This window comes from Cotesia typhae, unplaced genomic scaffold (genome assembly GCF_013202065.1).
Source record: "Cotesia typhae breed Kobodo isofemale line unplaced genomic scaffold, CoteBio_Ctyphae contig_36, whole genome shotgun sequence".
NCBI classification, from domain to species: domain Eukaryota; kingdom Metazoa; phylum Arthropoda; class Insecta; order Hymenoptera; family Braconidae; genus Cotesia; species Cotesia typhae.
Genome location: NW_027423744.1, coordinates 711,200 through 738,346, shown reverse-complemented (window position 1 = coordinate 738,346; position 27,147 = coordinate 711,200). Strand labels below are relative to the sequence as shown.

The following is a 27,147-nucleotide window of genomic DNA, read 5'->3' as shown; positions in this document are numbered from 1 at the left end:
TGTTTCATAAAAAACAGGTCATGTGAAAGAAATTTTTTTTCCCAAAAAATTATATGTACCATTCCCTGATAATTGCATGTTAACTCCGCGAGTATAATGATATATTTATTTATATAAATGCAGAGATTCAGTAGACTAGATAAGATATGATTATGCTTTCTTGCTTGCATCATATAATCAGAGTTTACCACACACACAAGGCGGTACACAAAAGCCATGTGTGATGTGCTGCATGTGTTACGCTTCCAATATACACATTCATATGTACAGTAACTTAAAACGTGGTATAAGCAGTATAAGATAGATATAAGTAATGTAAGTACGAGGGACGTAGATCTGAATGGAGGCTGGCATGACCAAATTTGGCGCGTTCCGTGCACCTCGTAAATACGTTCCAAAATTATCTCCTTAATAAATAAAATAAAGTAAAAGATTATGCGTATCTCTTTACATAATCTTGAATTAAGATTTTAATCTTTCAAAAATACTAAAAAAAAAATTTTTTTTTTATATTCTAGTCAAAAAAATTGGATGAAAAATGTAAAATTTAAAACGAGGTTTCAAGTCCAATGATCCGGAATAAAAATTTGTCGGCCACGTGAGTCTGGAGTTATAAAATAATATTATTTTTAGTCAAACGCTGTTTGTTTGGATTTGCTATATTTGTATATCAGTGCAGTATTTACCGCGGCTGGCTCCCGAGCCTTTGAGACTCGCGAGATGGCTGCGGCGGCCATTTTGTCGCTAAGAAGTAAAAAAAATGATTTTACCAAAAATTAGAGCTCTTTTACGACTTTTTAAATCGATTTTTTGGGATTTTTACTTTCCTCAAAAACTCTCCAGTTAAAGAGCCATATTTCGGGTTTTACTCGGCTAACTCCGGTCCTGGTTCGTCAGAGAAACGAAATAACGCAAGATAGTAGCGCCAGAGTCGCACAAGTTTCATGTGTTGTGTGTGAACGTGAGTTTGTAGCGTACAAGTGACAAATTGTTAATACCAGTTTTAAAAAGTGTTTTTATTTGAATAATTTGGAGTTTGTTGATTGAAAACTGGGAGATACATGGATAAATTTAACTGTAAGTTGTAATTTTTTTCATCAAAAGATACCCAGGGGAGGATTTTAGTTTTTTAAAAATACTATTGATTTTTCGGAGACAGATGGGCGTGCGCCGATCTCATCTCGTGAAACTCCATTTCTGTCAATGGACCCTTATTTTTACGGATTTTATTGTCAGAATTTTTAATACAGGGATTTTTTTTGCTGAGAGAGGGAATTTTGAAAAAATTTTTTTGAATTTTTCCACGGATTTGCGCGGGGTTAACCTACAACCTCCGTAATTCTTGGAGCTCTGGTAAATGGGCTTTTCGCAATGATTTGGCTTTCCGAAAATAGATGTGATTCATAACACACGTAATAATTGACAGGTCAACCGTGCCGTTTTTTAGTTATTATTACGTCATTTTAATTGTTTTTCGGAGCGATATTCAAATCAAGGATCCCGATTGGTCGATTATTTATTTTGAATTTATTCTAGCCAGTAGCAAATGTTTTTTTACTGAAATTAATATCTAATTATTTTTAGGATTTTTAAAAAAAATTTTTTCATAAATATTTTTTAAGAACTAATTAAATTTTTTCGATAAAATTTATATATTGTCAGGTGTCTGTTGATTTTTAATAAACTTGAAGATGTCAATTGACAAATTATAAGTGTCATTTATTAATTATTGAAGATAATATTTTTAATTTTAATTTTAATAGAAAAAAATTTTGTTTTAAAATAAATCTCGAAATTTTTAATAATTTTACTTTGAATTAAATTATTAGGTATTTATTCAACTATCATATTAATTATTATTAGTTTATATTTTTATTATGGAGCTTAGTGGACTTTTAAAGAAATAAAAGCTTTACAAAAATAAATTTTTGGTGAATCAGAGATTTTTTCAGAAATTAGAAGACTTATTTTTAAGTCTAAGTTTATATTTGAATGTTTACACTGAAATTATTATAATTATAACTAATTTTATATCAATTTCAATTATCATTTGAAAGTTGAAAAAATTCAATAGTAGTAATAATAATATTTTTATTTAAAATCAATATTCTCAGTTATAATAATTTTTTATAGTGACTAGATAATGATCACTACTTAACTCACTGTATCTCTTAAAATATTGAAAGTAGCTCAGTGGTATAGAAACGTTTTTTGTAGGAAATTTTCTAAGCTACAATTTTAAATTCTTACAATTTTTCCAAAAAATCAATATTTTAGAAGTTATCATCGTTTTTCGAGTCAGTAGATAATAATTTTTGATTTTTTATTATGTGAGGATTTTATAAAAAATTATATCTCCTAAAATATTAAAAATAGCTCTATAGTATAAAAACATTATTTGTAGAAAATTTTCTAAGCTACAATTTTGGTTTCTTATCATTTTTCGATAAAATTAATATTTTAGGAGTTATTGCCAATTTAAGTATTAGATCATGATTTGAGATTCCATAAAAAATAATTTTTTTTTTTTTTTTTTTAAATAATTAAGATCTCTTCCAAAAAGCAAAGACTGAAACTTCGGGTTTATTTAAAGGTTATTGTTGATAATTTGTTACTTATCGATATTAACTAGAAAATAATAGACGAATTTTTAAACATACTTTTAAATAAATAAATAAAAGTTTATTTATTAATAACTAAAATAAATAAAATAAAAAATTATTATTTTGGTCTGCAATATCCTGATTAAAATTAATTACAGAAGAATTTAGACCTGATAAGAGCAATAATTCCTAATAATAATTTTCAAATTTAAAATTTTTAAAAATCAAGAAAAAAAAATTTTTTTTTTTTTAATTTTAAATTTAATCTTTATAATTAAAAATTTTGGTAAAAGTAAAAAGAAAATATCACCCAGTTAGTGTATATACTCATGTAACATCTATTAATATATATATATATATATATATATATATATATATATATATATATATATATATATATATATATATATATATATATATATATATATATATATATATATATATATTTATACAGGGTGTCTCTGAAGTGGCGGGAGTAATTGTTGGGGTCGATAGAGAAAAAAATACTGAATCGAAAGTTCCTGAGCCAAAAATTTTTTTGGGCCATAGAATTTGAGTTATGAATTAAAAACGATAGCCAATCAGAAGCGCGCTATTCGAGAAATGAAAATGAGCGGGGAAGTAGAGGAGACGCGAGAGTGAGATGCTGCAATAGCAGCTTACTCGCTCACACAAAGCCGAGCATGAGAGGGGATTGTGACGCTATGAGCCGAGTACGTAAGTGTGAATGAGTGGATGTATGAGGTCGCAAGCGGACGGCTTAATGTATGAGTGTGTGTCCGTGTATCGCAGCATTATTGGAGGCGTTGTAACGCTGAATTAAAGCTAACCGGGTACTCTAAGACAGAGGAAAAAATTTTAATTTTTATTTTTATTCGAAAAAATTTAATAAAAAAATAAAAAGGCCCAAGATTTAACCAGACCCACAGAAACGGAGAGTAAATTTTTAATTCTCATTTATTTTGCTGGGGATTATTTTCAAATACAAAAAAAAAAAAGGCTAAGATTCAACTGGAATCTTAATTGCTTAATAAAAGGAGTAAAGTGTAATGATGTGAATGCAAACTAATAACATTAAAGTAAAGTTATCCTTGAACTGCCGAAACACCTGTAGATTTTTTTGAAATGATTTCTTTGCTAAGAAAAAGGGAAACTAAAATATCAAAATTACTAAAACGTGAATGCCATTTCTTTTTCATATTTTCTTCGACATTTTACCTGTCAGTGAATAAAAAGAATATTTAAATTGAAATATCAAAATTATAAGGACTTGAATTCAATGTTTTGTTAATTTATCATTTGACATTTTACCTATCAATTAAGTGATAAATAATTTAAATTAAAATATCAAAATTATCAGGGCTTGGGTGCGATTACTACTTAATTTGATACTTGGGATTTTACCCGTCAATTCATTAGAAATTTATTTCAATTATAAGATCAAAATTATGAGAACATGAGTGCGATTTATTTTTAATTTATTATTCAGGATTTTAACAGTCAATTGATTGATAAACAACTTTAATTAAAATATCAAAATTATCAGGACCTGAGTTCAATTTTTTTTTTTAATTTATTATTTATTTACCTGTCAATTAATTAAAAATAATTTTTATAAAAATATCAAAATTGTTCGGACTTGAGTTCAATTTTTTTCTTAATTTATAATTTGACATTCTACCTGTTAATTCACCGATAGATAATTCTAATAAAAATATCAAAATTATTCGGACTTGAGTTCAATTTTTTTCTTAATTTATAATTTGACACTCTACCTGTTAATTCACTGATAGATAATTCTAATAAAAATATCAAAATTATTCGGACTTGAGTTCAATTTTTTTCTTAATTTATAATTTGACATTCTACCTGTTAATTCACTGATAGATAATTCTATTAAAAATATCAAAATTATTCGGACTTGAGTTCAATTTTTTTTTAATTTATCATTTGACATTTCGCTTGTTGATTAAGTGATTAATAATTTTAATAATAATATCAAAATTATCAGGACTCGAGAGCGATTTTTTTAGTATATTTTTTTACATTTTACCTGTCAATTAACTGATAAATAATTTCAATTAAAATATCAAAATTATTCGGACTTGAGTTCAATTTTTTTTTAATTTATTAGTTGACATTTTACCTGTTAATTAACTGATAAATAATTTTAATAAAAATATCAAAATTATCAGGACTCGAGAGCGATTTTTTTCAATTCCTTATTTGACATTTTACCTGTCAATTAATTAAAAAATAATTTTAATTAAAATATCAAAATTATTGGGACTTGAGTTCAATGTTTGTTTTAATTTATTTTTTGACATTTTACCTGACGATTAATTGAAAAATTATTTTACAGAATAATTCCCAGCAAAATAAATGAGAAATGAAAGTTTTCCATCCGTTTGGTTGGGTCCGGTTGAGTCTTGGGCAATTCCTTCTGTTTTCAAAAATTATTCCGAGCATAAGAAATAAGTAATAAAAATTTTCTATCTGTTCGTTTTGGTCCGGTTGAGTCTGGGGCCTATTTTCTTTTTTGAAATAATTTTGTCAATTAATAATTGATAATAAATTTTTCAATCAGTTTTTATCGTCTTGTCAAGATTAGGCTGATTTTTGTTCAATAAATTTTTGTTTGTTATTGAAAAGAGAAAATAAATTTTTTTGCATTCTTCTATTCTTGGCTCTGGTCGAGTCTTGGGCATTTTTTCGTTTTTAAAAATAATTCCTAGCAAAATGAATGGGAAATAAAAGTTTTCGATCCGTTTGTTTGGGTCCGATTGAGTCTGGGGCCTATTAATTTTTTTAAGAATAATGTTGTTAATTAATAATTGATAATAAAATTTTTCAATCAGTTATTCGAAGTCTGTTTGAGATTGGGCCTTTCTTTTCAAGGAAAATTAATCTTGGTGATCAAGTAATAAAAATTTCTATCCGTTTATTTGGGTCCTGCTGCGTCTTGGGTCTATTTTTTTTTTTCTTAATAATTTAGTTAATTAATATTTAGAAATAAAATTTTTCGATTTATCTTTTTCGGGTCCGGTCGAGTCTTGGGCAATTTTTTTGTTTCGAAAAATAATTCCCAACAAAAAAACAGGAATAAAAGTTTTCTTTCCGTTTGTTTGGGTCCAGTTAAGTCTGGGGCCTATTTTCTTTTTTAAAAAATTTTGTTGATTAAAAATTCATTATAAAACTTTTCAATTATTTTTTCTTGCTCCAGTCGAGATCAGGCCCTTTTTCAAAGGAAAATAATTTTGCTGATTAAAAATAGAAAAACAAAGATTTTCAATTTATTTTATTTCGGGTCTGGTCGAGTCTAGGGCATTTTTATCGTTTTCAAAAATAATTTCCTGCAAAATAAATAAGTAATAAAAATTATTTATCCGTTTGTTTGGGTCCAGTTGAGTCTAGGGCCTCATTTGTTTTTTTAATTAGTTTTGATGATCAACAATAAAAAATAAAATTTTTGGATCATTTTTTCTGGGTCCGGTCGAAATTGAGCCTTTTATTATAAAAAAGTTAATTATGATGATTAAAAATGAATAGTAAAATTTTTTTATTCATCTCCCTTTCGGTCTGATGGAGTCTTGGGCATTTTTTCGTTTTTAAAGATAATTTCCAGCAAATTAAGTAAGTAATAAAAATTTTCTATCCGTTTGTTTAAGTCCGGTTAAGTCTGTGGCTTATTTTCTTTTTTAAATAATATTTGATTAATAATAAAAAATAAAATTTTTTAATTAGTTTCTCTTAGTCTGTTTGAGATTGGGCCTTGTTTCGAAAAGAAATTAATTTGGCTGATTGAAAATGAAAACAAAATTTTTCAATTTATTTTTTTTTTTGGGTCCGGTCGAGTCTTGGGCGATTTTCTTCGTTTTTAAAATAATTCCCATCAAAATAAATAAGTAATTAAAACTATCTATCTGTTTGTTTGGGTCCGGTTGAGTCTGCGGACTATTTTTTTTTAAATAATTTTGTTGATTGAAAATTAATAATAAAATTTTTTAATCATTTTTTTGCTCCAGTCGAGATTGGGCCTTTTTTAAAAGAAACAATTTTGCTGATTGAAAATAAGGAAAAAATTTTTGTACTGTTATTTTTTGGATCCGATCGAGTCTTGGGCATTTTTTCGTTTTTAAAGATAATTTCCAGCAAATTAAGTAAGTAATAAAAATTTTTATCCGTTTGTTTGGGTCCGGTTGAGACTTGGGCCCATTTATTTTTTTATAATAATTTTGTTGATTGAAAATTAATAATAAAATTTTTCAATCATTTTTCTTGCTCCAGTCGAGATTGGGCTCTTTTTTAAAGAAAAATAATTTTGCTGATTAAAAATAAAAAATAAAATTTTTTCATCCATCTCTTTTTGGATTCCAGTTGAATCTTAGCCTTTTTTTTTTGTATTTGAAAATAATCCCCAGCAAAATAAATGAGAATTAAAAATTTACTCTCCGTTTCTGTGGGTCTGGTTAAATCTTGGGCCTTTTTATTTTTTTATTAAATTTTTCGAATAAAAATAAAAATTAAAATTTTTTCCTCTGTCTTAGAGTACCCGGTTAGCTGTAATTCAGCGTTACAACGCCTCCAATAATGCTGCGATACACGGACACACACTCATACATTAAGCCGTCCGCTTGCGACCTCATACATCCACTCATTCACACTTACGTACTCGGCTCATAGCGTCACAATCCCCTCTCATGCTCGGCTTTGTGTGAGCGAGTAAGCTGCTATTGCAGCATCTCACTCTCGCGTCTCCTCTACTTCCCCGCTCATTTTCATTTCTCGAATAGCGCGCTTCTGATTGGCTATCGTTTTTAATTCATAACTCAAATTCTATGGCCCAAAAAAATTTTTGGCTCAGGAACTTTCGATTCAGTATTTTTTTCTCTATCGACCCCAACAATTACTCCCGCCACTTCAGAGACACCCTGTATATTTATATATTACACAGACCGGAACTTGACTTTCCGTTTCGCGGCTACCGGACATCACGTCCTTGGTTTTTTTATTTATTTTTTCCGGGAAAATGTTTTAATAATTAATTTTGATAAACAATATTGTCAATGTCATTAAAATATTAATATGTTGATTAATTAATGCAAACAAGAATGTAATAACAAATAATATTTTAACTAATTGATAATTATTCTTTTAGAAGCTCTCGGTAACATTATATATTAAATTAATTAACATAAAAACGAGCTATGTCCCAATTTGGAGCATTAGAATTAAATTTATAAAAACTAACAGGGGATAATTTTTTAATTATTTATAATGAAGTAGTAAAATTAATCAGCGTGGTAAAAATACTGTTGATTAGTCTTCAGTGGTATGTTGAGGTATTAATAGTCAGTAGTCACCAGTTTAGTAATATAATACAATATATAACATATACAGTGCATAGCAAGTAAATCCTCTACGATAATGATCAGTACTGCGTCTGAGTGCTTCGCGTGTAATTAGATTAAGCTGTCGAGAGTTTCCACGAAGGGGAATCGGGGAATCTGCTGCTTAAAACATGCAACCTTCTTAAACCCTATAACTATCTCCTAATATTTAATATTACAAGGTTTACAATTATTATTTATTAATTATTATATTAGTAAAGCAGCACCTTAGCGTCCCACGATTACAATACATAGAAAAAAAAAATTTCTTGAATAAAGTATATAATTTTGAAGAACTTAATATTTTTGATTTGAGTAGAAAAATTCTAGATTTAAGGAAATCTTTCTTGACTTACGAAAATTTTACGTAATTCAAGAATTTTTCGTCTTGATTCAAGACAATTGCCCTCTTCAAAAATATATTCTTGGTTTAAAAATTTTTCTCTTGAATCAAGTTAATTTTTTTTCTGTGTACAGTCCGGTAATTTTTCTCGTTAATTTAAGAGTAAATTTTAAAGAAAATTTCTTTCCATGCACTGATAGAAAATTTATGTTGACTCAAGAGATATTTTCTTGATTTAAGAATTTATTTTGGAAGACAAATGATTATTTTGCTTTAAGAATTTCTTGTCTTGATTTAGATTTTCTTGGCTTAAGAACTATATTATCTTCAATCGATACATTTAGTTTTTCAACCAAAATAACATTATCTTTTAAAAAACTTAAAATAATTCATCAAAGTATATTTCAAAAACTAAATAGTCTTTAATTGTTGTACCGAAAAAAAATTATTTCTTGGAAATAAGTGAATTAATGACTCAAAAAAAAAGCCATTCTTAACACAAGTCGGTAACATCTTGAATCAATGTTATTGCCTATCTTGAACCAAGAGACAAAAATTCTTGAAAGAAATATATCTATATCTAGTTTCAAGAGTTCAAATTTTGAAGAAAAAAAGTTTCTTGAGTCAAGATTGTTTTTCTATCAGTGTAAATTAATGTTCTTAATGTTTTTTTGGCATTAATCATATTAAGTTTAAAATTTGTTTTTAATAAGACTTTTTTTTAATAGTATTTAAAAATTAATAAATAAAATTGAATAAAAAAAATTTTAATAAAAATCATTAATTTACTAAAATTCACCGATTAATTATTTTTTTAACTCTAATTTAATTTATTTTGTAAAATTTATAATACTCTGTCATTATCCTTAACTTAAAAATTTTTTTTTAAACATTTATTGTACATAAAATGAGTGTTTAACAGTTTACTCTTGAATTTTTTAGAAAAAAACAAGAATTTTTTGTTAAAAAAATAAATAAATTAAGGACGCTTTTTTAAACATCAAGTTTGAAAATATAGTTTTGAATTAGCGTTTTTTATTAAATTTTTATAAATTTTTAACTCTGCAACTATGAATTTCAATTTAATTTTATATCTTTTTATTTTTTTAATTATCCACGTTGATATAAAAAAAATTAATTGATATCAAAAAAATTATTTTGACAATTGTTTAGCCTGAATTTTATAGAATGTCTCATTTAATTTAAGTAATTGCCAGATCTCTCAGATATTAAATAAATTTAGTTAAAATTTTAATGAAATATTTTCGAGATCATACTACAAAAAAAATTTTTTTTCTGAACTTCTAAATACAAATTAATAATTCTTGTTTTAAAAATATTTTTTAATTTTTAATTTAAATTTAAACTAAATTTTAATTTCAATTTTTTTTTTAATTTTAAATAAAAATTCAATTTTTTAAAATTAAGAATTTTTTAAGCTATCAAAATAAAAAAGAATTAATTCAATCTTACTAATTAAGTTATTTTTTTTAATGATACTTTTAATTTTTTTTTATTAATTAAATTAGAGCTAAAAACATATTTTTTAAAAATTGCAACTATTATTTTTAAAACTTTTTAAATGTGGAATTTTTTTTTTTTTTACTTTTTCGTTAAAAAGAATTTTATTTTCATATTTTTTATTGAGTATCAGCAAAAGTAATGTATTCATTAATTAACGTGGTAATTGTTAGATATAAAACGTATAAACACAAAAAATATGTTTCTACATTTTTTTATTTTATAGTTAAATAGTATATAAAGGAACGACCGCTTATCAGGTCAAATAGCTCCACCCTAGACAGATTAGGATTTAACCCATGTTGTAAAAATTGTATTAAGTATAAATTACACTATCATTAAAAATATTCTATTCGCTATTGAAAAAATTAAGATAAATGTAAGAACAAAAAATAGTACTTGAGAAAAATTAACCGTTTATTCTTGTACTGACTGATTAATAATTTCCCATGAATAAGAAATGACTAAACTAATAAATAACAATGACTCTATACTACATAATAATATGGCGTAATAGTCTTAGTATTCAATTTAGTCATGTTCAGCAATTACACATTAAACATCATGTACCGCGTTTAATATGACCATTAGAGACCGAACTATTAATTTTCACGACCTTAAGCACTCGCTATTATTATTTGTATTCCTTATATACATATTACATATATTAATAGAGTAATTGTTTTATTTATATATTGAGATACTTTGCTTGTAATTTCATGATGTTTCATGATAAAAATAAACTATATAGTAAACATTTGTTACAATTACTCTGATAGAAGCAGTTGTAAGTATTTAATAAGCTTTATTGAATGTTAATAAATATTTATCGAGAATTTTTTGTCTTGAAATTCGAAACAAAATTTTTTAAAATTATTATGCTTATTCTCTTAATAATATAGATTATAAATTTTCACTCCAAAAAAAAAATTTTTGAAAAATATGTATGAATATTTATCAAAAAGTCTTTAAAAAAAAAAAAATCAAAAGTCAATTTAAACTTTAAAAATTATCTGAAAATGTGACATGTAAAAAATTTCAGATCTTTATCAATTTTTTTAACAATAAATAATTGAAATAAGAGTAAAAAAAAATAATTTTTTAATAAATAACATCATTTTAATTAAATTCATCATCTTAATTCAAATAGCGTGAACTAAAAAATTTATCTTGATTTATTTATTCAAGAATTTTTTTATAATTATTCACAAATGCAATGAAAAAAATTTGGAAAAGTACAAAAATTTTTATTGTATTTTTCTTAAGAACATGTAAGCCAGGGAATAGTAGCTAGTATAATCCAGATTATAATGAGTATAATCCAGATTATAATGAGTATAATCCAGATTATAATGAGTATAATCCAGATTATAATGAATATAATCCAGATTGCAATGAGTATAATTCAGATTATAATGAGTATAATCCAGATATCACAATCAATATAATCTGGATTATACTAGTTACTATCTAAAAAAAAATTTCACCACAGATATCACTGAATATAATCTGGGATGATATTCAGTGTTATCTTGTTTTTTCCGTGTAGGACGAAATATTTAAATTTTGAACAAAATTTTAGTTTAGTTTAAAATTTTTGAGACTGTTATTTTATAATTAATAGAAGTCTTTAAGCTTTAATCAGATGTTCGATTGTAAAAAACTAGCTCATGTTTAATATAAACCTAATATATACCTCATAACTTTGAGCTTGATCAAGATGTAGATAATTTTATTGAATAATTCCTTCTGTTGCAACTTAACTCGATATTTGCGATCAAGAGTGCATCTATGGACATTGTACACACAGAATATTTTATATTATTATTATAAGATCACTGTGCCATGGATTGAATGGGTTCTGCTAGACGCAGAGACTCATGATTGGTGGTAGAGTATTTGGGGTAACTAATTTATCCAGGAGTCCCCCGTACGGACTCTGTGGGCAGCGTACCTCTTTCAAAGGGGATGAAATTCAAGGCAATTTCGTGCAATCATCTAATTCTGGGTAGCGTCCTACAACTTATATACATACTCCCATGGAATAGTCAACACCGCTACGTCTTGTGTTCATCACGGCCAAGCTTAGTGAACACACACAGCTGTTGTCTACCTGTACATGTGTATGTGTAATAGCACTGATGTAATCATGTGTTACCTGTTATTTAGTTACACGGCATGGTGACACACTCATTTCCTCAAAGGAGACAATCATGCTTCGTTACACTGTCATTATAGCCGAACGATCTAAGCACAAAGATTTTTTGAAGATTATCTTGTAGCGATAGAACAATTGAGAAAATTTGAACATGAAAAAAATTTATTATTTTAGAACTTTATACTTGGAATTAAAATATAAGATGTTCAAATGTTAATTGATTTTTTGAAGCATATATGAGCTACACGAGGTATTTTATCTCTGTTTTCAAAAATTAACTTTCAAATAGCCCGCGTTTTGCAAAATAGGCGCCATCTAACGAATTCTAGTACAAACATATAGACTACTGCGCCACCTTCCAGTGATCTCGAACGACATTCGATAAAAGGTAATTACAATTAAATATAAAAAGAGGGAACCGTGAATTGCTAATCAGTTTCTTTCAACAATAACACTCGGAAGTTTTTAAATTATTAACATCTCCTAATTAATAAATTTTTTTCATTGTTTTATTTCAAACTTTTCAAAGGTTATTTATTATCGCGTTTAAAAAATTCTTTTCTTACCCATTAAAAATTATTCATTACCATCAATAAAACCTTCAAAATATTTTTATTTTCCAATATTTTAAAACAATAAGATAAAAAAATTTTTTAATTTGTTAAGATGTGTTTGAAATGTTGAAATAAGCTTTTTTTATCAACCCTACTAAGCAATACTGGCTATTGAATTTTAAATTACGCGCTCACCGATGCGCCATTTGTGTAATTAATACTTCACACTACCAACATCAAAATAGAGAAAAAGAAATAGAAACATTTTTTTTTCAGCGCGAAATTCTTGACCGATCATTTCTTAAATCAATTATACTGCTGAAGATATAACAGTACAATTAAAACCATGTACCGTTTGACTATCGGAATGGAATTCTCGATATTTTGAATAGTCACTCGATTAATTCGGTTCATTGAATTCGAAAAAATGCGGAATTTTAACATAATTAACTTGATTCTTGTTTTGAAGGTCTTTCAAATCGACCTTCAACTTACAAATTCTCCATTGGTCATAAAAATGGCGCTCTCATTTCCAGAAGCCAATCAATTGCAGGCTCCCAATCCAAGAAAAAATACTTCATAAATTCATTGTGTCTCTCCGGTGGAGTTTATATTTACAATACAGATAAGAACGTGTGTATAAATAGTAACTTTATCCGTATGGATGCATTAACGGAGCTTTTTCCTTCCCTTGTCTCTGGCAACGTCCATTGTGATTGAATTGAAATGGAAAACAATCCTCAGATTTCTGAGTGCTTTTCTTTTTCTTGGATGTAAAAAAATGCATAATTTTTTTCGCATCTAAAACTGATCTTCATTGACCGTTGACCATCGAATATCGAGCTTCTGGATTTGAAATATTGTCTGTTATTTGCTCTCGGGTTCAAAGAACAGTTTCTATGCACATCTGGGGTCTAGGTCACAATTCACGATCAATAATTTCAAATACCAGAATGTGAAAGTCATACTTATACTTTTTGTCATTTTATGTTGACTGATATTTTGACTGGGGTTTGTTGTGGCCCTTATGTAATTGAAGGGCTGTATTTCTGTTGAATTTTTTTTTTTTGAAGCGTCATTTTAGTCAAAACTGCATGCCTCAAATTTGGAAATTGTATTAATTTAGTACTTTTTTTTTTTTAAGAGATGAAAATAAAGAAATTAATAGTCAATATGTTGGACAAATAAAAATAGAAATTCGGTATTATAGTTTGGTTTATTTGTAAGTGTTAGAATGACGGGAATTATTGAGGACTAAGGAATGATTTTATATGAAAAATAATCATAGTTTTTGTGTAAGTAAATGTCAAGCCATAGATACAATATAATATACAGTATATATAGATATAGATAGATACGTATAATCCATTAGACGAGTTGTAATCCAAAACTGAACAAACAAGGGTGGTCTTAGATTAAACGTGGCGAATGAATAGACCAAGGGATATGATCTTTACTAAAAGCTTGCATCAATAAGAATCTTAAGTTTCAAGATAGGTATGCAGTAAAATCCTACCATTTACTTTCATTCTCAAAAATTTTATATGAATTTATTGAATTTTTAGCTCGCTGTTCGTGATCCCCACAACAATTTTAATTAATGAGGAGGAAAATAAAATTTTAACTCGAGTTTATTGTTATTCGAGAACATATGGCCTATGAGTTACAATAATTAATAACAGTTATATAATGAGTAAATAAATTTATTTCCATTAAATGAACCTAAAATTCGTTTGTTTAGAAATTTTTGAACTTTCTAACACTGACTGTTTCCAAAAAAATAAAGCGAATCAACTTGCCTTTGAACTTGTCCAAGGCAATCGCTCGAAAAAAAAGCTCACCAAAGTCTACCTTGAGTTTCTGTTGAAAACTCTGAAGGCATTATCCAGATGACACTGCGGTTGATATTGTTCTTTGTTTTTTAAAATAAAAGACGCTGACCATTTCTGAACTGATTTATTTAGAGCGTTAATCTCAGAGCTAGATCAAGGTAGTTGTTCGAAAAAAAGTATTTTTAATTACACAAAGTTAGCATGAGAATAGTCAGCGACACCCTATGACTTTCTTCACACAATATCCAAATTATTGCAATAACTTACAGCCTCAATTAAATCGATAAAAACAATTATTAAGTTAAAGTTAACCTGGCTGTAATAAAGATTACTTAATCAGGTAAATAGTGCCTTTTTTAAAAATGACCTATCTCTTTTAATTCGAGAATTATTTTAGAACAGTCACGGTAATTGGGTTATTTTAATTTCAATAATTGTAAATTACCACCGTTTCCACAATTATTTACTGATTTACCTCATCTTCAAACTCGTCTAAGGTGATCGTTCGAAGAATAGGTAAGCCGAATTTCATCAAAATTGGTTGGAAATTATTATTCACGGCGATATCCTTATGAAAGCAGTTATAAGTTATAAGTTTATTACAATTACTGATTTTTAAAGAAATTCATTTAATCATAAGAAAATTCTATCAGAAATCAGCCATTGAAAGGAGTAAGGATTCAGTGATCGAGAACGTGTCAGAGCGAAGAACTGAAAAGAGATGGCGAAGGTGGCCGAAACGGGGTTGAATTTAATAGGAGGATGGGTATGGCGGCAATGTGACGGGCGCCGGGGGTGGCGCCGCGACGTTTTGGCGCCTCTCATCCTGTCTTTCTCTCCAGGTCCTTTTTACACCCACTTCACCGATCGCAAACTCCGCTGGAGCGCTATATACTGTAGACATCAAGCATTGCTCCATATCTATAACCCTGTACCTGCAATTCCTCGCGCTCCCACAACCCGCGAGTGCTTTTCCGAGGCCGAGGAGCGCGATTTATCCTTTTCTCAAGGGTCGTATTTTTTTGATAAATATTTCGACGTATTTTCTATATCAACCTCTGATATTATTTATTTTATTTTATTTTTGTTATTTTTATTGCTTCGCGTAAAAAGATAATAAAAGAAGTTGATAATACGTAATCTTGTAATGGGCTCGTTAGACACGTACTTTGGATGCCGATCGTTTATATCAATCGTAAATCTAGTTTAATCCAGTTCAATTAAATAGAGTCCCCTCTTTTAACTTATCCTTATACTTAAACTTAAAGTTAATATGTTTATGCGTACACACTGAAACTTCAATATCGGTTATTAAAATAACTTTTTATTTGTTGCAGATTCCACAAAAACCATCGACTAAAACGACTCAAGGATTCACAAATTTAAGAAACTATTTTTATACTTAGGTGAGTTAATGATATTTAATCTCAAATTTTTTCAAATTTAATCAACCGAATTAATCGAGTGACTATTCAAAATATCGAGAATTCCATTCCGATGGTCAAACGATACATGGTTTTAATTATACTGTTATATCTTCAGCAGTATAATTGATTTAAGAAATGATCGGTCAAGAATTACGCGCTGAAAAAAAAATGTTTCTATTTCTTTTTCTCTACTTTGATGTTGGTAGTGTGAAGTATTAATTACACAAATGACGCATCGGTGAGCGCGTAATTTAAAATTCAATAGCCAGTATTGCTTAGTAGGGTTGATAAAAAAAGCTTATTTCAACATTTCAAACACATCTTAACAAATTAAAAAATTTTTTTATCTTATTGTTTTAAAATATTGGAAAATAAAAATATTTTGAAGGTTTTATTGATGGTAATGAATGATTTTTAATGGGTAAGAAAAGAATTTTTTAAACACGGTAATAAAAAACCTTTGAAAAGTTTGAAATAAAACAATGAAAAAAATTTATTAATTAGGAGATGTTAATAATTTAAAAACTTCCGAGTGTTATTGTTGAAAGAAACTGATTAGCAATTCACGGTTCCCTCTTCTTATATTTAATTGTAATTACTTTTTATCGAGTGTCGTTCGAGATCACTGGAAGGTGGCGCAGTAGTCTATATGTTTGTACTAGAATCCGCTAGATGGCGCCTCTTTTGCAAAGCGCGGGCTATTTGAAAGTTAATTTTTGAAAACAGAGATAAAATACCTCGTGTAGCTCATATATACTTCAAAAAATCAATTAACATTTGAACATCTTATATTTTAATTCCAAGTATAAAGTTCTAAAATAATAAATTTTTTTCATGTTCAAATTTTCTCAATTGTTCTATCGCTACAAGATAATCTTCAAAAAATCTTTGTGCTTAGATTGTTAGGCTATAATGACAGTGTAACGAAGAATGTGTGTCTCCTTTGAGGAAATTTGAACTAGAATATTTCAATATTCCAATCCTAGTACCGTTGCAATAATATTTTTTTCCAACAAAAGTAATATTTCCTTCAAAATAAATCATCAAATTTCTCTACACAGCCCCTACAATTTTCTCTCGAGTAAATAAAAGGGAAATCCGTTAATTTGTTATGATAATCGTGATGATGGGACAGATGGAAAAATTTCAACAGATGTCCAGCCGAAAGGTCGATTTCGATTACCGATAAGTTGACAATCGAGCGAGGGTGTCACCATCTCTGGACGACCGCTACCAGATTTGACTCCTATCCCGATATTAAGAGTTCGATTAAAATCTACTACGCCAAATTACACGAGGTTTTATCGGGCGAAGATAAGCAAACTTGACATATTCGATTTACGTTTGCCGTGACGATTAAATGTTAAGCGTCAGTCACTCTCTCTTGTGCTCATCGAAAACGTTGAATTTTTCATTTTCGGCGGGAGCTAGCTTCAAGATGGGAAATGCGAGAACAATACTAAGAAATTTAAAAGCCGACCCCTTTAATGTACATACTCTTTCTGGAGGTTGGTGCGCCTCATCATCGCGTGCCTATTCAAATTTAACGGGCCATATTTGTCGCAATTAAGTGTTATGTTTATAAGTCTACGGTGCGGAACTATTTCAATATTAGTTTATATATATATACAGACTTAAGGTGCATTGAATTCTGAAAACGAAATGTCGAGGGTGACGGGATTTTACGACGAACTCGTGCCTTAGGAAAACCACCATTTCTGAGTCATGCCATTTTATTTTTTCTTTATGTCATCGATTACTTTTAATTTATGGTCAATACAATAAACGCGTAAAAATTTCATTTTTTTGTATGGATATAAAGTAAATTTTTTTTCTCTTATTGAAATCGAATGACTTCCATATTTTCCCATATTAAGTCTAGATTTATGGAATGAAAATTTCTTGACCGATGCACCTTTCTAGGGATGAAAATCAGCTGCTTTTTAAAAAGAGAAACTGCCCTACGGTCATTCTGTAGCGAATTGGTAAATAATTAGATTTGGCTACTTTCGATTTGGATGCATTTTTCTCAGATGTACTGATAGAAGGATTTATTAGTCATTTATTTGGGAGAAAAAATGATTTTTTATCCATCAATAATATTTGCTATAAATTAACAACTCATGATTTTATTCTAAACAAATGATATTAATAAAAAGCAAACAATGAATAAAAAATAGCGATAGTGAAAATGATAAATAAAAAACCATAGGTGGTTGTGACAATAATTTGGAACGTAGGGTGAAAATAATTTCGGAAAATGAAGTTTATTGAAGCCAAAGAAGAATAAGGAGGGTAGATTGTCACTCAGAAGCACGACGTGTAAGGCGATGCCCTCAACAGGGGGTGAATTGAGATGTACGGGCTATTTATGCAGCACTTTCGACCGGATGCCCGTGTATGTACATCGTGGGGCGGCTTCTAACCCGGCGGCCTCAAGAACAGGGGTAGCTGCGGGATACGGATTAATAAAATCTATTTTTTACGAAAACCCAAAATTTATGTAACAGTTAACAGTGAACAGCATTAGGCAGGAAATGAAAAAAGCTTTTAATATTTCAAGTTTTGAATCCACGGGGAGCTTATCAGTTTGAGTGTCAATCAAACGCTAGGACTTATATTATCGGCTCGATTAATCACAAATACCATTCAAATGTAAACACACATCGACACGGATTTGGGTGTGTGTCTTTAAAATTCAAGCGATGCATCCCCGTACTTTTCGGGCAATTTCCACCCGGAACTTCGACATTGCCACATTCAATTGGGAATTGGATAAATGGATTTTGGAAATAGTCCAGTCGATTTATCTGAGAATACACCATCAACAAATGTTTATACATCCTCATTAAGGGGCTTAGAACTTCATTTTTGCTTCCAAATTACAGAGTTTGTTCGAAATTCGGGTAAACAAACGATTATTCTTCACACATCAGCAGAATTTCAATTCGAAAGACATTGCATACCCTCAAAAGCTTTCAAATCAGCAGATCTAGTGATAAAAATATTCTTCATGGCTCTCACTTCTAAGGACCAATTCCGCAGAGCCAATTGGCGCCCAACCGTCTAGTCAATTCTGATTGACAGATCTAGATTCTATTTTCCTTATTAAAATCTCACTTCTCTTTTCCTTTCGAAAAATTTAAACTTGAATTTGAATGAACTGAACTTGAAAGTTTTGATCTTTAGTCAAGCTTAAAAAAAATTTTACTGTTTTCGATCTACTGCTATCTAAAGAGTTTTTGATTTGTTTTCTGTTTAAATAATCTGGGCGTTGAAATAGTTGAACATCTATCTTGTTTAGAGTGCTTTTAATAAAACTGGGCCAAAAAATTTGATTTGTTTTTAATTTGATTAATCTGTAATTGAACTTTCTGTTTTGTTTTTAAACTTCAATCAAAATTTTATGCTATTTTTGATCGAAAATTCGTTGATATAGTATTTTTACGGAGAGAGAAAGTAAGATTTATTCTGCCGCTTCAAAAGATTTTGACTCTAAATGTCTGAATGATAAAAGTAGACTAAGGTTGGCCCGGATGCAATCAAAAACAGTCTGACAATCTGACTAAATAATTCGATTTTAATCTGGAGACTATCGATAACAGATTAAATAAAATACTGAAGATAGTCTTGAGATAGTATGACGGTAATAGCACGCAAAAACAGACTAAATTTATCTGTAAGATAGATACACAAAAATTGAATCAAATCAATCATCAAAAATTGTCATTTGTTCCAAAACTGTTGAAATTTTTTTACCCAGGATGATAATCTTTTTTAACTAACTATAATTACACACAATAACTATTAATTATCTTAAAATTTAGTTTCAATTCTAGCTTTTTTAAGCATAGAAGTCAAGAGCTTGATTTAAATTTAAAGGATAATATACTGTTGAAAGCAGCATAATTTCCAGCAAGTATTCAATAATTCACAACATGGATTCCGAAAAATATCACTATAAAATATTGACGATTAGAACAACTGCATTGAGTAACATTAATGTATTCAATTTGAAATTAAGTTACTTCCAGTAACCGTAATAAAATTTCCAATTTTTATTTTTTTAATAAAATTCGAAACAAATTCTACAAATACTTTATTTGATTAGTAAAATCTATACTAATGCGAATAAATTACCAAAAATATTTTTAAATTGGTCTGAAGGAAATAGTACGCAGCAGCAGATGAAATGAATCATCAAAACTAGCAATTTGAAAAGCGATCAAATTTTCGACCACTTTCTAATTCTTCATCCCCTTCACAACCGCTAAAAAGGTATCGTTATCCTTCCGATGCACCATATCCAAATCCAGCTTCAAGTTAGGGTTAGAATAAGATCCTTAGAGGCGACTCTCAGTAGATTAAAGTGGGAGTCAAAAACAGGCAAGAGGGGGTTATTTCTTGGCATTTATTATTTTCATCAGCCGTGGAGGTTGACGGGGTGAGAGGTTCTCGCTGGACCAATGAGGGTGGTTTCTGCGCGCGCAAATAGGACAAACTTTGGCTGGGTACCGCGCGCTAGGCCACAGAGGCATCACTTCTTTGGCGACAGCCGTCGGGGTAACATCCTCGTTCTCTTTACCCTTTGTCCTTTCACCCTCTGTCCACTTAGTACTTTTATTTCCACATCAGCAACCGGTCCTTAAGTTATTTCTTCCTTCTCTCGTTGCCTTACCGTTTATTGTTTACTGTTTGTTACTTCGTGCCTTTTATTATTAATTCGGTTGTCGCATCCACTGTGCCTTATTACAGCCGTCCAATTGTTTAAAGTTGGTGCCAAAACAGTAACTACCTTAACCTTAGTCTTACCCTCACCGTGTGCTTAGACCAATCAAAAAAATTTTTTTTTTGATTTAGCCTTATAGATTATTGTCATCGGTATTTTTTCAACCAATAAATCACCAGTAGCCTTTAGATTTATTCGTCACCGGATGAAAGATCAAAAACCGTCCCACACTGTGCCTTTCGTAGATATATTTTTTCTAACCATTATATTCCTTATTTATCGTGTCTTTTTGTTACTTTTGTTGTCACACTTCTATCCTTCACCTTCTACCCTTCTACCCTTAAACTCCGTCCTTGTTTCTCGACTACGAAGCAAGTTTGTTTTTAAATCCGAGTAAGGAAGATCAACCAGATCATCATGCCGAATTGGTAAGTCGATACACGCATTCATTATTCCGTTGGGGTTTGATAGCCAAAATTACATCAATTGTCGCTAATAAGGGCTTGTTTGTCCAAGTTACCTTCCCTTTATACCCTGTTTTATACAGGGTATAAATTTCGGTGCAAGGGGACAAAAAACCGTAATTAAATAAATTGTTGTCAATTAGAGGGTTAGAATAGTTGATAAGTAGTGTTTAACATCTTGAAACCGAATATCATAATGCCAGTGTGAATTCCCAAAGAGCGTCAGGGGGTTATTTGAGAGTTTCTATTTAATAAATGGGAATAAGTCGTACAGGGGCGAGCAATAATTTGCTTCTGCTTTTGCTTTTGCATTGCGAGTGAAGGTGTAGAGGTGAATGGGGTCTATTTGGGAATTTTAACTTGCACGGGAATCGGGGGAATTAGGGTAAATAGTGTTATCTAGTCACTCTATCAATCTCAAACGGGGTTGTTAGATCCGATTTAAATGTGACAATGGTAAACCGAGGAAAATATATTGTACAAAGTGATTTTATGATTGTGAGGAGGATTATAGACTTGGGACGTCTGGTTCATTACAAGCTTTTTCTTTTCACGGGAGAATTTTTTTTCTGACAGGTGATTTAGAAGTCTTAGGATTTTTTTTATTTAATTTGATTATTGTCAGACTATGTATCGATAAAAATGCTTGTTCATGATTTTTACGTACATCAAAATTCATTTAGAATTTTACGCTTGTAAAGATTTTAAATTAAAAAATTAAATTTTTGTTTTGGAAATTGTTAAAATTTCAAAAGTATAAATTTGGAAAATTTTAATTTTTGCATGGAAAATCGATACAATTTTTATTAATTTAGAATTTTAATTAATTTCAAGTTTTCAGAAATTTGTAAAAAAAAATTAATTTTAAGATTTAAATTTTGAGCTTTTTGAAAATTTTCAAAACTTTGAAATTTAAATTAATATGTAAATTTGATTTCACATTTTCTTTTATTAATTTTGAAGCTTGAAGTTTTAAAAAATTGAAACTAATTTGAAAAATTTCAAGATTTAAAAATTTTTTTTCAAATTTATATTATTTGTTAAAAAAGAAATTGAAAATTTTTTCGGCAATTATTAATATTTTTGGCTATATCTGAGGAATTTATTTTTGTATTTTTATCTACTAAGAATTTCCTAAAATTGAATCTTAAATTTGAAAAAAATTTTCAAAATTTTAAAAATATCCGTAAAAATTTTTTTTAAATTAACTTATAAATTTTCAAAAACTCAAAAATTAAATTCCAAAAAATCAAAAATTGAATTTCAAAAAAATCAAAAATTACCATTTTAAAAAACTTTTTCAACATAATCAATAACCTCGAGACAATTTAAAATTTCCATCTCTATCATTAATTCTCAGAAATTTAACCTCAAATTAAGCTGTAAACTTGATTTCAACTTCTATAAATTCATGTGACTTAATCCGAAGTTTAGTAGTAAAAAATGGTGCTCACATAAATTACCGTAACATGAACAATAACTGAATAAGAAACTCTGTGAAAATTTACCGGGTGAAATTCAAAAATTATAACTTAATATAAAGCATCAAAAGTAATGGCAGTTAAATGGCATAGTACATTTGTTATTATTTCTGTAATGTGTATGTCAAAGGTCGTGTTACTGGGGCACCAATGCGCAGAAGTACTACCACTACTACTATACCAGTAGTCATCGCATCCCCCAACCCCAAAAGCAGCAGCAGCAGCAGCAACCGCGATTTCACAAATTCACCTCTACCTCTACCTTCCACCCTCTTACAATCGTGCTTACTCTTGTGATCCTCTCCCCCTCTTCTCTCCCTTCCTTTTGAGCCGAGCACCCTTTGGACTTGGACCGTCGCGCAAACCCGGAAATAAGGGGTGGTTCCCCGACTCAGTGAAGGTTCAAGCTCCACCGCGAGCAAACGTTCAGTTCGTCCTCGCTTATCAGACTAAGCCCAACAATTTTAAATCCAGCCTCAATTAAGTGCTTTACTTTAAAGCCTCACCCTTTGAATTTACTACTTAATATTTCGTTCATTCCAGTGAATTTTTTAAATAATTTCACTTTTAATTTTAATTGCCATGTACTTTAAGCGGTGCTGCAGTTTCGTAGGGTTAATTTATTACTTTAAGACCCGGAGTCTCAATCGTAAGAAACCGAAAGTCAAAATTCAACGATCATGGGTAAATAAATATAAATAAAATTTTTAATTTACCGAGTTTAAAGGTGAGAAGTGACAGTGCAATTGGGTGAGTTTTTTTTCACATTTTTTTAACAAAATTTTATAGAAAATAAAATAATTTATTGTGAAACTTTAATTTATCTTTTTTAAAGGTGAATTTTATTTTACGATTTTAGTTGAGTGAACTTTCAGTGTCTGACAAAAAATTGGACGATTAGAGCGCCAATTCAAAATGTAACATGTGCCTTATTGAAATCAATTCAATTTAAATTTATTAGTTGACGTTTAAATCTATTACTGACTACTTGAATTAAATTAGTTTTTAAAATAGGATTTTATTAATTATATTTTGACTGCAAATCAAATTTATAATCGGAAAATGAAAGATTTTAATTAAAAATACCTTTAAGTAAATTTATTCTGTTCTATTGTAGAAGATTCTCTTAAGGAGGTTTATCAGAAAATAACTTTTTTTACAATATCTTTCAATTTTTTAATACACACACTTTTAAGTGTCCTTTAAACGTAGGAATTTTTTCTAATAGTCCTTAAGGTAGTACATTTTGAAATATTTGCGATTAAAAATCGCCATATTTTTCTCAGAATTATTTTATAAAAGTGAAAAGAATTAATTAAAGATGTAACAAGTATTATTCATCAAAAATAACATAAACGAGCAGTATAGTTAATTTTTTATAAAAATGTTTGAAGTTAGTGACTTTCGATATTTTACGTTAATGGAAGTGAGCGATAGTCTGTAAAAAGAGGCAGCACTAGTGCGTGAAAAGGAAACCAATACCCATAACCTATTGGTGTCTTTCTTGTCTATAAACGTCCTTAAGATTCTTCTCAAATCAAGAAAGTTTTTCAAATTATTTTCTTGATTCGTTTATTTTTTTTTCTGTGTATAAAAGTTGTCAATATTCTAATTTTTACGATGAAACTATATTTAAAAATCGATAAATAATAGCCGATTTATTTATTAAAATATTTCAATAAAGTAATACATTTATTTTTCTGTAAATGTTTACGACATATTAATATATTTTATCAAGCCCCATAATCTGTTGGTGTCTTTTTCTTGCCGATAAACGTCCTTAAATTGAATAAAAGAACATTTATTGGCAAAAACTCTTTTAAATTAGCGACAACTAGTTTAACGTTTGAATAAAATTTTTTACGGACAATTATATATTAATTTTTATTAAAAAACTCAAATCCAAGTGGAAAAAAAATTTTTTGGTAATATTTTGTTGACAATTATTAATTTTTGACTTCTTAATCGATAAAATCTTCCAAAAAATAATTTTTTGTGACGCTTGGGAAACTAACTAAAGTTTTACACTCATAATGAGACACTTTTAAGTTAAATATCTACCCCAGTAATTTATAAACGGTTACACGGAACTAAGTACTAAATTATTTGATAAATCTTCAGTATCAACAGAGTTAAAAAATTTACACGGTTTAAATCGACTTTTACTTTATGTGGTAAAACCTTCAGTGATTCCTAGCCTTTCTTTTCCGATTCTAAAATTTATTAAATCCAAACAAATCCATCAGAGCAAAGTTAAAAATGAGCGATCGATTTTCCACCGAGGGTGCAGATAAGAATAAGAAGAGGACTATGTACACAAAGGGAACCACGACGTGATACAAATTCACCGGTTAGTTCGTTGATCCGATTCAGCCGTGAATAATCGTGAAGGGTCGCAATCAATGCCTCGATGAATCGGCACCATTTTAAAAATTTTCGACTTTCGTTACTGAGAGATTCTGTTTGTTGAGTGCAATTGTTGAGTTTTAAATTTTTTGGCTCTCTATTGGGACTAAATTACATTTAGTTTGGGTTCTCGGGAGCCAGGTGATTAAATTGAAACATAAATTGGGTCGAGTGAAGGTAAAGGAATAAAGTTTAGTGCAGATAGTCGACAGAATGAGGGTTAGTCTGTCGGAACCTGCCAGTGATTTAATTTCCCACCAGAATACCGCATTACTCGTGTTATCTCACTGACTTGGCTATTCTTCTCAGCGTTCACTGACTTAGGTTTTTTTTATCTCGCTTGGGTTGTCACTCCCGGAGGAGTTGCTGACCATAAATTACCTTTTTATTCTTTTTAACCTCCTGAAAAATTCTGATTAGCTTTTCCGCGCAAAAAACTTCTATTTTTCCAAAAAAAAAAAATTCTTTTTTTTTTAATTTATCAGATAAATACAGTACTATTTACGTAACTCTACCGTCTGTTGATGTTTAAAGATTTTTGCAACTAGAATTCACCGTAATTTTTTTTAAAACCGTAAAAAATTTTTAACGCAGCTATTTGTGAGTAAAAAATTGAATTTAATCGCAATAAATGATAAAAAATAAGCAATTTGATCAAAAATTTACAACGCTTCACGATTAACATCAATTACCGATGACCGATACTTCATTTCTACCTTACCGACATCCGAAAAGTGACGCGTAATGGCCGCTCTTGTTCTAAGTCACAAAATTGTTGTTTCTTATGCTTTTTTTCTATTCTTTACATAAAAGCGACTTCAATAAACAAAAAAAACTGTAAAATTTATATAAATGCTCGAAATTTTCAGTTCAGTAGCTTTTATTTATGCAAAAATTTCACCCGTATTTTTTGGAGCGAAAAATGGTGATTTAACTGAAAGAAAAAAGAGAAATCGATTGCAAAGGCGATAGTAGGATTGAATTGCGTGAAAATCGAGTGAGGTAGACTTCGACACACACACAGATGATATAAAAGTACAGATAATATAAAACGTGAGAGGCAGAGAAAGTGGATGAAGGTAAATTCGTTGAAGGGGATAGAAAATGGGGATCGGTTGTGCTTGAGTTTGACACAGTGAGAGCCGGCGTTGCCTGGCAACCTCACTTCTAATATAAGGGTGTATTGCTATACGACTAGTACAATGTACAGTCTACAATACAGTATCTGGATGGAGGATACAGACATACAAAGTATTTCTCCATTGGCGTGGATACTTGCGCGAAATTTATGCCTCCGATAGCCTGTAGTCTGTGTCACCGTGCCAACTTTGCGATACTCAACTCAAGTTTACTGCACTGAAGCTGAATCCTCTTAGTATGCTATATTGAACTACACTATAGAGGTATCTACGATCGCTAATAATGCAACCCACAAAGCAGCGGGCGACGACGGAAAAAATTCAGATAATTGACGTATTTCTGACACCCAAAACTCCAACCCTCAACTTGAGCCCGACATAACTGCGCAATTATCTAGAGGCTTTTATGTTGTGTACCAGGTTGACCCTCTACCTATACTATATCTCGTAAGGAATGATGGTGAAGGAATTTAGAGATGGAAAAGCATAAGGGGTTTTAATTTGAGTAAAAGTATGGTCACTTTATTCATTTTCTTCGGCGAATAGTTATGCAAATCGGAGGAGTAATGAAAGTGTCTTCATTCTGTGTAGTGTCAAGCCACCCGGTATGGTAAAGTCATTTGCTCTGTGAGTAAGATACGGTGGCACGTGTCTAAGCATACGAATTTAAATTGTTGTGCTGGATCTTGGGACACTTTGGAGACTGGGGACACCAGGGATAGAAGGGACTAAACTGCTTAATTGGAGACTGGAGCGATTTATTTTTATTAGTCCGGATTTTACTAATTAAATAGACTATTTATAGAATTTGTTTCGAATTTTATTAAAAAAATAAAAATTGGAAATTTTATTACGGTTACTGAAAGTAACTTAATTTCAAATTGAATACATTAATGTTACTCAATGCAGTTGTTCTAATCGTCAATATTTTATAGTGATATTTTTCGGAATCCATGTTGTGAATTATTGAATACTTGCTGGAAATTATGCTGCTTTCAACAGTATATTATCCTTTAAATTTAAATCAAGCTCTTGACTTCTATGCTTAAAAAAGCTAGAATTGAAACTAAATTTTAAGATAATTAATAGTTATTGTGTGT

The 27,147-nt window shown here is 29.5% G+C and overlaps 1 protein-coding gene across 3 annotated transcripts in view; it reads left to right on the top strand.

The window, feature by feature from the left end:
- Positions 1–796: 796 nt before the first annotated feature.
- Positions 797–27,147, top strand: part of Rhea (Talin_middle and talin-RS domain-containing protein rhea) — a 44,042-nt gene continuing 17,691 nt past the window's right edge. The window contains exons 1-2 of one of the 3 annotated variants that reach the window (XM_074241777.1): positions 797–1,077; positions 15,739–15,807. The gene's annotated coding sequence lies outside the window, so the exon portion shown is untranslated. Of the gene's footprint in view, positions 1,078–15,279; positions 15,298–15,738; positions 15,808–27,147 lie in introns of those variants that run through there. The other 2 variants (XM_074241775.1, XM_074241776.1) reach the window with 2 other exon arrangements.